The sequence below is a fragment of the Saimiri boliviensis genome, chromosome 4 (assembly GCF_048565385.1).
Source record: "Saimiri boliviensis isolate mSaiBol1 chromosome 4, mSaiBol1.pri, whole genome shotgun sequence".
NCBI lineage: Eukaryota > Metazoa > Chordata > Mammalia > Primates > Cebidae > Saimiri > Saimiri boliviensis.
The window spans coordinates 148703883-148718512 of record NC_133452.1 but is presented as its reverse complement, the minus strand read 5'-3'; the positions used below and the strand labels follow the sequence as shown (position 1 = coordinate 148718512).

General features: G+C 44.6%; 1 pseudogene; it reads right to left on the bottom strand.

Moving 5' to 3' along the window:
- Positions 1 to 9726: 9726 nt before the first annotated feature.
- LOC120361167 (U4 spliceosomal RNA) lies at positions 9727 to 9858 on the bottom strand (annotated as a pseudogene).
- Positions 9859 to 14630: the final 4772 nt, after the last annotated feature.

Sequence of the window (14630 nt, the reverse complement as noted above, 5' to 3'; positions counted from 1 at the left end):
CACTGATGTCACCTTTGAATGCAAGGGACACTGTATTTCTTCAACTTCAGGCAATCACAGTTGTCCTGAGGTTGGTCGCCGTTTACATGGACAGTACCCAGTACTGCTCAATAGTGGAGTCTCTTTACCTAAAATTAAGGTTCAAGAATTTATAGTATTTCAGGATTGGAAGGAATCTGGCAAATTATTCCCACCAACTTATTCAATTTACATATGAAGCCGGGCGCGGTGGCTCAAGCCTGTAATCCCAGCACTTTGGGAGGCTGAGGCGGGTGGATCACAAGGTCGAGAGATCGAGACCAACCTGGTCAACATGGTGAAACCCCGTCTCTACTAAAAATACAAAAAATTAGCTGGGCATGGTGGTGCGTGCCTGTAATCCCAGCTACTCAGGAGGCTGAGGCAGGAGAATTGCCTGAACCCAGGAGGCGGAGGTTGTGGTGAGCCGAGATCGCGCCATTGCACTCCAGCCTGGGTGACAAGAGCGAAACTCCATGTAAAAAAAAAAAAAAAAATACATATGGAAAACACTGTTAGTGAACCGTAATGACTATTCTATGACACTTTGTCTTCGTTTTCTCACTGATGGCCTGAGAGGTAAGCATTGACATTATATCCATCTTGCACATGAAGAAATTAAGCCCAAAGATATGCTAGCTTGTCTGATATCCAGTAATGAGTTAATGGTAGCATGGGGTTTTCAAACCTAACTCTTCTTTTTTCTTAGAGATGGGGTCTGGCTCTGTCCTCAGGCTGGAGTGCAATGGCACAATAATGGCTCACTGCCGCATCAACCCCTGGACTCAAACCATCCTTCTGCCTCAGTCTCTTGAGTAGCTGAGACTAGAGGTGCGAGCCACATTGCTTGGCTAATTAAAATTATATATATATATATACACACACACACACACACACACACACACACACGTGTTTTTTGTTTTTTGTTTTTTTTTTGAGACAGAGTTTTGCTCTTGCTGCCCAGGCTGGAGTGCAATGGTATGATCTCAGCTCATTACAACCTCTGCCTTCCAGGTTCAAGCAATTCTCCTGCCTCAGCCTCCCAAGTAGCTGGCATTACAGGTACCCACCACCATGCCCAGCTAATTTTTATATCTTTAGTAGCTGGTCCTGAACTCCTGACCTCAAGTGACCTACCCACTTTGGCTTCCCAAAGTGCTGAGATTACAGGCGTGAGCCACTGCGCCTGGCCTTAAATTTTATTTTATTTTATTTTATTTTTGTAGAGACGGGGTCTCACTATGTTGCCCAGGCTGGTCTTGAACTCCTGGGCTTAAGCGATTCTCCTGCCTTGATTTCCCAAAGGGATTATAGGCATGAGCCACTGGCCTCAAACCTAATTATTCTAACTGGATAGGCCATCTACCTGGAATATTCTCTCCCCCTGCCTTTTCTTGAGTTCCTGTTTCAGGTCCCTACGTGACACTGCTTCCCTGGTGACCCTTCCTTGCCCTCCCAAGTCTAGGTTAGAAGCCCTTGTTATCAGAACATTCAAAAACAGCTCTTCCGGCCGGGCGTGGTGGCTCAAGCCTGTAATCCCAGCACTTTGGGAGGCCGAGGCGGGTGGATCACGAGGTCGAGAGATCGAGACCATCCTGGTCAACATGGTGAAACCCCGTCTCTACTAAAAACACAAAAAATTAGCTGGGCATGGTGGCACATGCCTGTAATCCCAGCTACTCAGGAGGCTGAGGCAGGAGAATTGCCTGAGCCCAGGAGGCGGAGGTTGTGGTGAGCCGAGATCGCGCCATTGCACTCCAGCCTGGGTAACAAGAGCGAAACTCCGTCTCAAAAAAAAAAAAAAAAAAACAGCTCTTCCTGGTATTTTGAAATATACAATGCATTGTCATTAACTGTAACCCTCCTCCTAGGCAATAGAACTCCAGAATGTACGCTTCCTCTCTAACTGTCCTTGGCACCTGCTGCCCAATCTCTCATCGCCCTGCTCCTTTCCCTTCCCATTCTCTGGCAACCACTGTTCTACTCTCTGCTTCTATAACAGCTTTTGAGATTCCACATGAGTGAGAGCATGCAATGTTTGTTTCTCGGTGCCTGGCTTATTTCACTTCGCATAAGGTCCCATGGAGAACTATTTCTGTCTACTGGTCACTGCATTTTCAACACCTTGCTCTGGTAGGCACTCACGGAATTGAGTTCAGCCACTCTTCTTTCCTCTATTTCCAGAGATCAGCAAAACCACTGCTGAGGGCCCCAGTCTGGCTCGCTGCATGTTTTTATACAATCTCTCAGCTATAATGGTTTTGTATTTTAAAAGGGTTGGGAGAAAATGCAAAGAAGAAAAATATTTTGTGACACATGAAAATCATATGAAATTGAAATTTCGGTGTCCAGAAATACAGTTTTATTGGAACCACAGCCATGCTCATTTGTTTACGTAGGGCCTGTGGCTGCTTTCACATTACAATGGCAGGGTTGAGTTGTTGCCACAGCTGGCCACCGAAGCTTAAAATCTTTTCCATCTGGCCTTTACCAGAAAAGACTTGCTGACCCTCTCCTCTGTATCTACGGATGTCCCTTGCATACCATTATGCTTGCACAGCATCAAGACATCTATTGTGGACTTGATATTATTTTACAACATTTTGCTTTGTTTTCAAGATTTCCTTGTGAATGCCAGAATGACACGATATTTGGTAGCAAAGCATGAGCTTCAAAGGGAGATTTGTGTGGGTCTAGATCCTGGCTTTCCTAATTGTGTGACCTTGGGGAAGTCACATTTCCTATCTGTCTTAATTTCTTTATCTGTGAAATAAAGATAATACCAGTAGGGCTGTTTTGTGAGTTGATGTGTTAATAAATAGAATGCTCTTTGAGCAGTATTCACATGTAGTGAAAACTCTCAAATGTTAGCTATTCTTTTTACTGTGCACGGTCACTTCTAGGGGCTACCTGAACCCAGTGAGCTGGAAATTCACATCACTGCTCTTTACCTGAAACAGGCTGGCCCAAGCTTTGGCAAGATGCAGTACTGCCACACAGTGGCCCTATAAGGGGTGGCTTGGCATGCCCTTCCTTTTTTTTATTTTATTTATTTATTTTTTTGAGATGGAGTCTTGCTCTGTTGCCCAAGCTGGAATGCAGTGGCGCAATCTCGGCTCACTGAAACCTCTGCCTCCTGGGTTCAAGTGATTCTCCTGCCTCAACCGCCCGAGTAGCTGGAATTACAGGCAGGTGCTACCGCATCCAGCTAATTTTTTATATTTTTAGTGGAGATGGGGTTTCACCATGTTGGCCATGATGGTCTCTATCTCCTGACTTTGTGATCCGCCTGCCTCAGCCTCCCAAAGTGCTGGGATTATAGGAGTGAGCTACAGTGCCTGGCCACCCTTCCTTTTTTTTAGGTGACTGCAAATCTGTGGATTTGCAATCCATCATAACATTTTATTTCTCCCCTGACTGGGAGTAGCTCGAAGGAAAGGACATGTCTCCAAAAACATGAGGAGTATTCAACATGGCATTTGAGGGGCATAGAGAAACCTGCCTATCCCAAAGTCTCAGCGCATCAGCCAGCCAAGGGATCACAACGACGTTTAAGAGGTTTCATAAGGAAGCTAATTGCTTAAATTAGATTTGAGTCCAGAAGGATGTCCTAGCAATAACCTCTGTATATCTCATTACACCATGAGTAAGTAACCAATGCCATTCAATAGAGTTTCAGGAAAAATGGGACAAGAGACAGGTTAGATTAGATAGAATAAAAGCAAGCAAGGCCTGGCATGTGGGATGCTAGGGTGGGCCCTCTGGACTGTGCTGGCAGGGCGGGCTAAGCAGCCAGGAGAGGACGTGAAGATGAAAAGATGTCCCGGGGTGATGTGCTATCACTTAGATTATTTTTATTTATTTTTTGAGACCAAATCTCCCGCTGTTTCCCAGGCTAGAGTGCAGTGGCGCAATCTCAGCTCACTGCAACCTCTGCCTCCTGGGCTCAAGCAATTCTCCTGCCTCAGCACTCCGGAGTAGCTGGGATTATAGGTGTGCACCGCCATGCCTGGCTAATTTTTGTACTTTTAGTAGAGGTGGAGTTTCACCATGTTGACCAGGCTGGTCTCAAACTCCTGACCTCAGGTGATCTGCCTGCCTCAGCCTCCCAAAATGCTGGGATTACAGGTGTGAGCCACTGCACCTGGCCAGATAATTTTCAGAATTAGAGATTAATCTTTTTTTTGAGACAGAGTCTCACTCTGTTGCCCAGGCTAGAGTGTAATGGCGTGATCTCAGCTCACCGCAACCTCCGCCCTCCACCTGGGTTCAAGTGATTCTCCTGCCTCAGCCTCCCAAGTAGCTGGGGTTACAGGCACCTGCCACCACACCTGGCTAATTTTATATTTTTAGTAGAGATGGGGTTTTACCATATTGGTCAGGCTGGTCTTGAACTCCCAACCTCAGGTGATCCACCTGCCTCAGCCTCCCAAAGTGTTGGGATTATAGGTGTGAGCCACTGTGCCCGGCCTGAGATGAATCTTAAAAATCAAAATTTCCCCAGTGTCCCAGGCACACTCAAAGCAAAATTAAATAGAGGTTCAGCATCCCTAGTCTGAAAGTCTGATATCTGAAAGGCTCCAAAATCCAAAACTTTTTGAGAGTTGATATGACACCATCAGTGGAAAATTCCACACCTGACCTCATATGATGGGTTACAGTCTAACAGCAGTCAAAACTTTGTTTCTTGGACAAAATTATTTAAAATAGTGTATAAAATTATCTCCAGGCTAAGGTGTATATGAAATATAAATGAATTTCATGTTCAGACTTGGGCCCCATCCCCAAGACATCTCATTATATGTATGCAAATATTCCAAACTCGAAAAGATTTGAAATTTAGAACACTTCTGGTAGCAAGCATTTTGGATATGGGATACTCAATCTGTAGTTTCATTTTAATTATTATTATTATTATTATTAATTTTTTTTTTGGGACGGAGTTTCGCTCTTGTTACCCAGGCTGGAGTGCAATGGTGCGATCTGGGCTCACCGCAACCTCCGCCTCCTGGGTTCAGGCAATTCTCCTGCCTCAGCCTCCTGAGTAGCTGGGATTACAGGCACGCGCCACCATGCCCAGCTAATTTTTTTGTATTTTTAGTAGAGACGGGTTTTCACCATGTTGACCAGGATGGTCTTGACCTCTTGACCTCATGATCACCCGCCTTGGCCTCCCAAAGTGCTGGGATTACAGGCGTGAGCCACTGCGCCCGGCTCATTTTAATTATTTTAATGTAACTTAACTGAGCATCAAATTTTAAAATCCTTTTTTAAAAAATTCAGAAAACTTAAATGGCTACCTAAGATGACAGTCCAGTCCAGTAACAGACATGGGAAAAGGCTTAGAGGTCATCTCACTCATCACATCGTTTTATAGAGGAAGGGAAAATGCCACCCAGAGAAGGAAAGTCACAAAGCCATCTAGCCCCTGACCTGGGAGTGGTGGTGAACTACAGCTGGTCAGACACAAGAAGCTGCTTCCAAAAATGTTTATTTCCATTTGTCCTACAATGAAGACGTCAGAAAACAAACAAAATTTTCTTATTTTTTTGAGACGGAGTCTCACTCTGTCTCCAGGCTGGAGTGCAGTGGCACGATCTCGGCTCACTGCAACCTCCACCTCCCAGGGTCAAGCGATTCCCCTGCCTCAGCATTTTGAGTAGCTGGGACTATAGGTGTGTGCCACCACACCTGGCTATTAGAGATGGGGTTTCACCATATTGGCCAGGATGGTCTCAATCTCCTGACCTCGTGATCCGCCTGCCTCGGCCTCCCAAAGTGCTGGGATTATAGGCATAAGCCACTGAACCCGGCCTAGAAAACAAAATTTTATAAGCATATCTCTAGCTCTAACTCCCTATTCAACTGAAGGACAAATTAAATAGGGAATGAGATAATTTTAACTTCATGAGATTTGTTCTTGTATGTAGTTTCTACCCTGAGAAACCAAACTATTGTAAAGATAATATTTGTGCTTTTCAATGAGGCTGGTAAAAAAAACATTGGAACTTTGAAGCTCAGAGTGATAACATTTATTCATTCGTGCGAACCTTATCAGGATTAGGTAAATCTAATCAAAGCAAAACAAAATGATCTGGAGAGCTTTGTGACCAAAACCAACAGGTGCATTCAATACTCCTTTGAAGGGCACCTAATTCCAATAACATTTATATTTATAAATGTCCTCTAAATCTTTAATCTTCTGCAAATAAATTATTTCTCACAAATACCAAATACAAGGGTTAGTCCAATACATCAGCCTGTTTTCTAGCATGTACTCAGTGTCTCCAGGATGAGGACATGTTGTGGGTCTTTTCACACTTCTCTCTCCCATCACCCACGCCTCTCCTTCCGGATTTAACATATTGTTGCATTTCTGTCAAATTAGCTGGAATGGAATAGTAGTATTTAATCAGGAATAATACGCAGTGCCATGGGAACCTGCAACTTCAAAATCTACCCCTAATCACTGATGTTGACTTGTTAAAACATTTTTTTTTTTGAGACGTAGTCTTGAGACCTTACCCAGACTGGAGTACCATGGCGTGATCTCAGCTCACTGCAACCTCCCCCTCCCAGGTTCAAGCGATTCTCATGCCTCAGTCTCCTAAGTAGCTGGGATTATAGGCATCTGCCACCATGCCCGGCTAATTTGTTTATTTTTAGTAGGGACGGGGTCTCACCATGTTGGCCAGGCTTGTCTTGAACTTCTGACTTCAGGCGATGCACTTGTCTTGGTCTCCCAAAGTAGTTGGGATTATAGGTGCCCACCACCACACCTGTGAGCCACCATGCCTGGCAGTAGTTTTGTTTTTTGTGTGTTTTTGAGATAGAGTCTTGCTCTGCTGCCCAGGCTGGAGTGCAGTGGTGCTATTTTGGCCCATTGCAAACTCCACCTCCTGGGTTCAAGTGATTCTCCTGTCTCGGCCTCCCAAATAGCTGGGATTACAGATGTGTGCCACCACACCTGGCTAATTTTTTGTATTTTTAATGGAAATGGGGTTTTATCATGTTGGCCAGGCTGGTCTCAAACTCCTAACCTCAAGTGATCCAACCGCCTCAGCGTCCCAAAGTGCTGGGATTATAGGCATGAGCCACTGCACCCGGCCCAAACAGTTTTTTAAATGATGTAAATAACACATACCATAAAATTTACCATCTGAACCATCTTCAAGTGTGCAATAGAATAGGGTTAACTATATTGCATGTTGTTGTAAGACAGATATCTAGAACTTTCTCACCTTTGCATAATTGAAACTTCATACTCATCAAAGAACAACTCCCCATTTGCTGTCCCCTCAACTCCTGGCAACCATATTCTGCTTTTTGTTTTCATGAGTTTGATTATTTATTTAGAGACAGAATTTCACTCTTTTCACCCAGGCTGGAGTACAGTGGTGCCATCTTGGCTCATTGCAACCTCCAACCCCTGGGTTCAAGCGATTCTCCTGCCTCAGCCCCACCTAGTAGCTGGGATTACAGGTGCCCAGCTCATTTTTTAGTAGAGATGAGGTTTTGCTGCATTGGCCATGCTGGTCTCGAACTCCTGACCTCTGGTGATCCACCTGCCTCGGCCTCCCAAAGGGCTGGGATTACAGGCATGAGCCACCTTGCCTGGCTCAAGTTTGATTACTTTAAATACCCCACATTTGTGAAATCCTGCAATATTTTTCTTTTTGTGACTGGCTAATTTCATTTAGTGTAATGTTTGCTAAGCATCTTTGGCATGCACTGGTCTACCCAACAAACATGAGCTGAGGGCCTAGTGCTGGCTAACGTTGCCAGGAATAGCTGTTATACTAGAAAAATCTACTGGTAAAATGGTAAAAATAGCAATATGGGTTTGTGGAGGGTTTTCACACATACTGTGTCGTCATCATTTAAGACAGGGTTTTTCACCCTTGGCATTATCGATATTTTAAACCAGATAATTGGCTGTGGTGGGGGCTGTCCTGTTCATTGTTGGATGTTTAGCAGCATACTGGCATCTACCCACTAGATGCCAGTAGCATCTTCTCTCTCCAGCTGTGACAACCAAAAATGTCTCCAGGCATTGCTAAAATGTCCCTTACGGGGCAACCTTCCAGTAAGGTGGACCAATAAGCTACCTTCCAAAAGAAGTAAAATGCAGCTAACAAAACTTTATGAGGTTTGTATAATGACTTGTAATAGCAGTGCATGGTGGCATGTACCTGTAGTATCAGCTACTTGGGAGACTGAGGTAGGAGAATTCCTGAAGTCCCGGATTGAAGGCTGCAGTGCATTGTGATCCAGCCTGTGAATAGCCACTGTACTCCAGCCTGGGCAACATAGCAAGATTTGCTCTCTAAAAAGCAAAACAAACAAACAAAAACAGTGTATGAGGCTAACTGGCAATAACAGGCACTTAATAAATAAGAGTTGTGGTTCATACCCATAATCCCAGCACTGTGGGAGGCTGAGATGGGTGGATCATCTGAGATCAGAAGTTCAATACCAGCCTGGCCAACATGGTGAGATCTTGTTTCTACTAAAAATACAAAAAATTAGCCAGGCATGGTAGTGGGTGCCTGTAATCTCAGCTACTTGGGAGGCTGAGACAGGAGAATTGATTGAACCCGGGAGGCAGAGGTTGCAGTAAGCCACGATGGTGTCATTGCACTCCAGCCTGGGCAACAAGAGCAAAACTCCATCTCAAAAAAAAAAAAAAATCATTATTATTTAATAACGTCATATAAAATATATGAAATTGAGTGGCTGGATATTAAGTATAACACATCAATGGGACACTGAACAATAGAGTTTCACTGGATAGGATTTTTTTTTTCAGATGGAGATTTGCTCTTATTGCCCAGGCTGGAGTGCAATGGCGCGATCTCAGCTCACCACAACCTCTGCCTCCCAGGTTCCAGCAATTCTCCTGCCTCAGCCTCCCAAGTAGCTGGGATTACAGGCATATACCAGCACACCTAACTAATTTTGTATTTTTAGTAGAGATGGGGTTTCTCCATGTTGGTCAGGCTAGTCTCGAACTCCCGACCTCAGGTGATCAGCCTGCCTCAGCCTCCCAAAGTGCTGGGATTACCTGGCAGATATGAATATTTTTATTTGAAATCTGACTCTACCTCTAATTACATATGTGCTGTTGGCAAAAAAATCACTGAGTCTCTTTGGGTCTCAGTTCTACCAACTGTCCAGGGAGATTAAATAAACTTGCTGTGTGTACTTTATAAGGTTATAATGATATTAAACTTATATAATAAGAGGAAAGTACTTTGAAAGTATAAACTTGTTACACATGCAAGCCATTGGTATGATGTAAATTTTCTGTAACAACTTTATTGAGACTTAATTCATATACCATACAATTCTCCCATTTGAAATGTACAGTGCAGTGGTTTTTAGTATATCCATACAAGGTTATGCAACCATTATCTCCATCTAACTCCACAATATACATTATTATCCCAGAGGAAACCATCTAACCATTACATGACAGTCCCAACTCCCTGGGTCCCTGAGAGCTGCTAATTTATTTTCTGATTCTAAAATTTTTCCTGTTCTGAACATTTCACAACTATAATATGGTATAAATTTTACTAGTTCCCTTCACAGTATTGTAACAGTCTAAGGTGTCTCACATCCTTTTTGGAAGAGGGGAGATGTGTTTGTTTTGTTAGAGTAAGCAATAGTGTGTTCTTTTTGTCAATAATTTTTTTTTCAATTCAGACTCCATAGAGACTGTCAAAAATTGCCGCTGACTATATTTCAAATCGTCATGGCAGGGTATTGGGAAAAGTTTTCAATTAGCAATAATCATGCCTCGGATAAACCTCATTGGCTACGATACCGTGCAAAGCTGTCAATAATATTTTCTAACAATTTTTTTTTGAGACAGAGTCTCCCTCTGTCACCCAGGCTGGAGTGCAGTGGCACGATCTCAGCTCACTGTAACCTCCACCTCCAGGGTTCAAGTAATTCTCCTGCCTCAGCATCCCGAATAATTGGTATTACTGGCACCTAACATCAGGCCAGGCTAATTTTTGTAGTTTTAGTAGAGACAGGGTTTCACCATGTTGTTCAGGCTGTTCTCAAACTCCTGACCTCAGGTGATCTGCCTGCCTTGGCCTCTCAAAGTGCTGGGATTACAGGCATGAGCCACTGTGCCTGGCTGTATTTTAGTAACATTTTTATCACAGAAATAGCTCAGGAACAGGTAAGTGTTCTAAAATTATTGCCATGTTGCTCAATGAATGTTTGTCAAACTACCTCTGTGACTGATGCCCATGTAGAAAAGATCTGTGAAATAGTATTGTGAAGCACGCTCATATTTCCGCTAGCAGTAAGGATTTTCCTTTGTTCTTCAATGTTCGTATTTGCTTTAGTTCTCAGTCCCATAGGGGGCTCGTTTATTCTCAGCTAGTTTGCACAAGAAAGGAAGGCTTGTGAAATGCTCTATGAACAGGTTCGGCCAATCAAACCTTCGGTGTGGCGCTGTCAGGAAGCTTGCCTCTCACCAGAAGGGGAACTTCTGGGAGGTGTCACTGCACCAGACCATTGCTAGGTGGAGGTCTGGCAGCTCCAATGGAATACTTGAAAGTGGTTCGGAATGGACCACTGCGATCCCATTTTTTTTTTGTAAAGTCCCACCATCTTGTCCAGGATGGTTTTGAACTCCTGGGCTCAAGCAATCCTTCCACTTCAGCCTCCCAAAGTGCTGGGATTACAAGTGTGGGCCACCATGTCTAGCCCCTAATTTTTAATATTTATTCATGCTCTACTTAACAAATGCCTTTACTATACCAAGGACTGAGGTAGATATGTGCTAAGCACTCGGGATACAAGGGTGAGAGACAGACACTTTTTTTTTTTTTGAGACAGTCTCAAAAAAAAAAAAAAAAAAAGTTTAGCCAGGCTGGAGTGCAGTGGTGTGATCTCAGGTTACTACAAACTCTGCCTCCTGTGTTCAAGCCATTCTCCTGCCTCAGCCTCTTTAGTGGCTGGGACTACAGGCGCCTGCCACCATGCCTGGCTAATGTTTGTATTTTTAGTAGAGACAAGATTTCACAATGTTGCCCAGGCTGGTCTTAAACTCCTGACCTCAGGTAATCCGCCTGCCTCGGCCTCCCAAAGTGCTGAGATTACAGATGTGAGCCACCATGCCTGGTCCAGACACATTTCATGCTACACAGATATATACTCATACATTCACACATTCACAGAATAAAAAGACTGGGATGTATACACAAGAATGTTAACAGTGGTTTTCCCCGAGTTATAGCATTATGGATTATTTTTGTTACTTTCATTCTCTTCCAGAGCTTGCACTGCTTTTACAAGTGGGGAAAAGATTTTGTTCAGTCTCAATTTGCAGAGCTAATTTCTGAAATCCAGAAATGTCACAGTGGGAAGCACATCTGCTCCAACCTCCACTACAACCTCCACCTCCCAGGTTCAGGCAATTCTCCTGCCTCAGCCTCTGGAGTAGCTGGGATTACAGGCATGTATCACCGCACCCAGCTAAGTTTGTATTTTTAGTAGAGATGGGGCTTCTCACCATGTTAGCTAGGCTGATCTCAAACATTTGATCACAAGTGATCTGCCTGCCTCGGCCTCCCAAATTGCTGAGATTTCAGGCAAGAGTCACAGTGCCTCAGCCTTCGCTCAGATTTTTTTTTTTTCCAAAATGGGGATAACAGACATCTTTTATTTATGTATTTATTATTTATTTATTTATTTTGATTTTAGAGACAGCATCTGGCTTTGTCATCCCAGCTGGAGTGCAGTGGTGTGATCATAGCTCACTGCAGCTTCCCGGACTCAAGTGATCCTCCCCTCTTAGCCTCCCAAGTAACTGGGAGGCTATAGAGGTAGTAGAGGTGTACACCAGCACACTTGAATTTTTTTTTTTAAACTTTGTAGAGATGGGGTCTTGCTATGTTGCCCCTGGTGATCTCAAACTCCTTGCCTCAAGTGATCCTAGCACCTAAGTCTCCCAAAGTGCTAGGATTACAGGTGTGAGCCAGCGTACCCAGCCATCATCTTTTTCTTTTTTTTTTTTTTCGAGACGGAGTTTCGCTCTTGTTACCCAGGCTGGAGTGCAATGGCGCGATCTCGGCTCACCACAACCTCCGCCTCCCGAGTTCAGGCAATTCTCCTGCCTCAGCCTCCTGAGTAGCTGGGATTACAGGCATGCGCCACCATGCCCAGCTAATTTTTTGTATTTTTAGTAGAGACGGGGTTTCACCATGTTGACCAGGATGGTCTCGATCTCTTGACCTCGTGATCCACCCGCCTCGGCCTCCCAAAGTGCTGGGATTACAGGCTTGAGCCACCACGCCCGGCCCCAGCCATCATCTTTTAGAGTTATTATAAGTATTAAGTGGCACAATATAAATGTGTGTAAAGCACTACTTTTACTAGGTAAAAGACTTGGCACATAGTAGATACCCAATACATGAGATGTCTTGGCCCTCATTAATTAATCAATAAATATATATTAGTCTCTATTATGTGCAGTACTACTGCCTTTAAGGAGCCTACATTTTAGTGGGGGAAACCAACAATAAACTAATAATAAGTATATAGTACACTAGATAGTAGTAAATGCTATACAGAATAAAAAACAAGGCAAAGAGAGGTAATGGGTTCTGATTTAGGCTTGGGATACATGTACAAAATATCTTATAGCCCACCTGTTAAAATATCATAGCTGGGTGTGATGGCTCATGCCTGTAATCCCAGCATTTTGGGAGGCCAAGGCAAGTGGATCACTTGAAGTCAGGAGTTTGAGACGAGCCTGGCCAACATGGTGAAGCCCCGTCTCTACTAAAAATATAAAAATTAGCCAGGTGTGGTGGCAGCCACCTGTAGTCCCAGCTACTTGGGTGACTGAGGCAGGATAATTCCTTGAACCCAGGAGATGAAGGTTGTAGTGAGCGGAGATCACACCATTGCACTCCAGCCTGGGTAACAGAGTGAGACTCCATCTCAAAAAAACAAAACAAAACAAAGCAACTGTTTATTGAATACTTTATTTCATTGGATTCTCACAGCAATGCCGTAAAGTAAGGGTAAAATTATCCTCATTAAGCAAATGAGAACTCTCAGGCTCAGGCCGATTAAGTTCCTCTGAAACAGCTGACAGGGTCCAGATCTTTTAGCATCACTAGGCTGCTGTTATTAAAGTAGAAATCTGCACCTCTTCCCCATCTTCCAGTCCTTTCACAGAGCATGGTGTGGCTATAATATCCTCCGTGGGCTGGCTGCTGTGGCTCTGCCTCGAATCCCAGTACTTTGGGAGGCCAAGGCAGGAGGATCACTTGAGCCCAGGAGTCAAGACCAGCCTGGGAAACATAGTGGGACCTCATCTCTACCCAAAATAAAAAAGATCATGTGGCCCAGTGCAATGGCTTATGCCTGTATAATCCTAGCACTTGGGGAGGCAGAGGCAGGTTGTGGGGAGCGGCACAGGCCAAATCCTGGGGACAAGAGAGCCCAGGTGCCGCTTGTGGGAGGCTGTGAGCAGCAGGCCGAATCCTGGGGCCAAGAGAGCCCAGGTGCCGCTTGTGGAAGGCTCAAGTCCTGATGATTCAGGTCCAGCCCGTGGACGGCACGAGGCGGCACGAGGCTGGTAGCGGCACGAGGCACACCAGGCCGGAATTTTCCAATTGCAAGCTTCCTTTGCCCCGCCTCCCTGCCTGGTCTATTTAAGCTGTGAGCTCAGCAACAATAAACGAGACTTGATCAGACTCCTGTCTTGTCTCCATTTCTCGCGTCTCCTGCCCATCCATCCCCACTCCCTCCCTTCAGGACCCTGTTGTCGTCCTGCAGGTCGGGACAGCAGGTGGATCACCTGAGGTCAGGATTTCGAGACCAGTTTGGCCAATATGGCAAAATACCATCATGTTAAAAATATAACAAAAAAATCAGCCAGGCTTGGTGGCTCATGCCTGTAGTTCCAGCTACTTGTGAGGCTGGGGTCAGATGGCTTGAGCCCAGGAGGCTGAGGCCGAAGTTTTTTTTTTTTTTTTTTTTTTTTAAGACGGAGTTTCGCTCTTGTTACCCAGGCTGGAGTGCAATGGCGCGATCTCGGCTCACTGCAACCTCCGCCTCCTGGGTTCAGGCAATTCTCCTGCCTCAGCCTCCTGAGTAGCTGGGATTACAGGCATGTGCCACCATGCCCAGCTAATTTTTTGTATTTTAGTAGAGACGGGGTTTCACCATGTTGACCTGGATGGTCTCAATTTCTTGACCTCGTGATCCACCCGCCTCAGCCTCCCAAAGTGCTGGGATTACAGGCTTGAGCCACCGCGCCCGGCCCGAAGTTGTTTTATTTTGTTTTTTTTGAGATGGAGTCTTACTCTGTCACCCAGAGTAAGACTTACCATCTCTTGCTAATCTTTCATAAATTCTTATTAGTGTCAATTTTATTTAGCAAACACTTAATATTTTACAACTAGGCCGGGCGTGGAGGCTCAGGCCTGTAATCTCAGCACTTTGGGAGGCCGAAGCGGGCAGATCACGAGGTCAAGAGATCAAGACCATCCTGGCCAACATGGTGAAACCCCATCTCTACTAAAAATACAAAAAAAAAAAAAAATACTCGGGTGGCTGAGGTGGAAGAATCGCTT